The 2,503-nt window shown below is 34.2% G+C and overlaps 1 pseudogene; it reads right to left on the bottom strand.

Moving 5' to 3' along the window:
* Positions 1-2,180: 2,180 nt before the first annotated feature.
* LOC138825535 (U6 spliceosomal RNA) lies at positions 2,181-2,280 on the bottom strand (annotated as a pseudogene).
* Positions 2,281-2,503: the final 223 nt, after the last annotated feature.

The following is a 2,503-nucleotide window of genomic DNA, read 5'->3' as shown; positions in this document are numbered from 1 at the left end:
TGTACAGGAAAAGTGTGATTCAACTGATTTCAGTCATATCTGTTATTAGAATTATCAAGGATTTAGATTCTTGTTTGTAAATTGGTCAAAGCTATGTCTCTTTATCTAGGCTACTAAAAATGCATTTATTAATTTCAAGTAAATACAGAAATTCTATTTACATCTCCTTTAAAAAATAAAATTGTTTGCCGTATAAATTTATCAGAGGCATGGATTTGTGGCTTGCTAGGTCATTGCACATCTGTCTCTCTCTTCCTCTCTCCCTTTCATGGTTCTCACAGATAATATGATTGATCCATTACTTTCCTAATTTATTTTGCTTTTCTATTTTTGGTTGCATCATTTAACTTTCTGCTCTGCCATTTCCCAAATTATTTACATAAAACACATTATTTCTTATTTTCTCATTCCTAGAATCAACTGCACACTAAGGCACTATTGGTCCTCATTTTCTCTCTGTACCTTTGAATATAGAGGAAAATCTTTCCTCTGCTTCCTATTAATTCCCTACTCTCGAGTTAGAATAATTTAGAATAGTAAAACTAGAAAATGTGAAAATAATTCATGGTGAAAAACAGATGCAGAAAATTCACCGGATTTTTCTGATGAGTCCAACCATCCATCGGGAACTATTTGGGAAATATATGTACAACTCATGCCCACTGGTACTCAAAGTCTCTGGTTAGGCAATTCTAATGAAGACAAAGAACAAGATGAAAAAGTGAGGAATGGTATCATTTGCAAGAAAAAGAAAAGATGGAGAAGGATCCCAGCAAATTTCATTTTTGAGCTGCCGAAAATTATAAGGTAACTACAATGGGGAGACTACTTCCCAAAAAGGCTACTTATGTGGATACTCGGGATGACGATGAGTATACCCCTCTTCATCAGGAAGGCTACAGTGGACACTTAGACAATATCCATGAGTTGGTGGCTCACGGCAGATATTCATGCAATAACTGTGAATGGATGGACACCCCTGCTCAATGCTTACACATGGAATAATACCAGAGTGGCTTCTTTATTACTTCATCATGATGCAGATACCAATGCCCAAACTAAATTCCTCTTGACCACCTTTAATCTTGCTGCTGGGAATAGAAATAGCAAAGATACGCTGGATCTCCTTCTGTTGAAGCATTATATCAAACCAGGTATGAAGAACAAGTTGGAAGAAACTGCATTTGATATTGCCAAAAGGATAAGTATGTATCACTACCTCTTTGAAATTGTGGAAAGCTTTAAAAATTGTTCTCCTAAGTCATAATGGTTTGATTAGGTTTCTTAAATTTCAAAAACGCCAGTCCAGCCATTGTGTCCTTACAAAATATTTGTAGAATACAAAATAACAGCAATATCTTACTTTAAAAATGCATGGATTCCATTGTATTCTTCCAAGTGAATTGCCTGACTTTGATGTCAAAATGTATTCGAGTTGTTTGTATACGTCTATAATGATTTCTCCAGATTTTGTGATTTTGGGGGGGGGGGTTTCCGGTCATGGGGCTTGAACTCTGGGCCTTGGCGCTGTCCCTCAGCTCTTCAGCTCAAGGCTAGCGCTCTACCACTTAAGCCACAGCTCCACATCAGGCTTTTTTTCTTTTTTGCTTATGTGGTGCTGAGGAATCGATCCCAGGGCCCCATGTATGCAAGGCAAGTGCTCTACCACTGAACCACCTTCCCTGCCCCATGAGTTTGTGATTATTTTAAATCAGAAATAATTTTAACTTACCTGTTGAAATTAGTAGTACAGAAATTAAAGATATGTCTGGTGCTTGTCTGAGAAAAGTACATTTTAAAATATTCTGTATTCTGATTGTATAATGTCCATAATCTATTTCATTCTCTCCTAGGTATAATACGTTGAATTCTACATTGTTTTATAATATATGGGTTCATTAATAAATGTGTCCTTTCAGATTACATTCCATAAAGAAACAGTTTAAGATTCCTTTTTTCCTAGCTCCTTATAGTATTTTATTTCTTTGGGATAAAATGAAGATGTTATCTAATTTCAAATGTTTTGTAAAGGTTATGCTATGTAAAAGCCTTTCTAAGGTGAAGATTTAATACACTATATCAAATTAACTTTAATTCTATGATTTACATGTATTGTCACACTTGTATTTTTGCAATCAACTTTTTAATAACTATTTTTCATTTCTTGCATCTGAAGAATGAAAAATATGGAATACTTTACAAATTTTCATATCATGCTTGTGCAAGTGCCATGTTAATATTTGTATTGTTGTAACTTTGATAGTCGTACTGCTGAAGCATGTAGTATCCTGTAAATTTAAGTAGTTAATGATGCAATCTTTATACAGGAATATATCCTTGGTTGCCTCTTTATAACAAGGAAATCTTATTGTTCCTAAAAATGCTATTGATCTTATTTCTCCTAAATTCTCTGTATAGTGGGAAATACTTATATTGTTCAGTCGATTGCTCACATTTGCAATTTTTTTGGTCAATGACTATTTTACGTCTTTTTCATTTTAAA

Source organism: Dipodomys merriami, unplaced genomic scaffold (genome assembly GCF_024711535.1).
Source record: "Dipodomys merriami isolate MVZ:Mamm:240054 unplaced genomic scaffold, mDipMer1.0.p SCAF_1378, whole genome shotgun sequence".
Lineage (NCBI taxonomy): Eukaryota > Metazoa > Chordata > Mammalia > Rodentia > Heteromyidae > Dipodomys > Dipodomys merriami.
The sequence above is the reverse complement of the archived record's forward strand: the minus strand, read 5'-3'. Positions and strand labels throughout refer to the sequence as shown.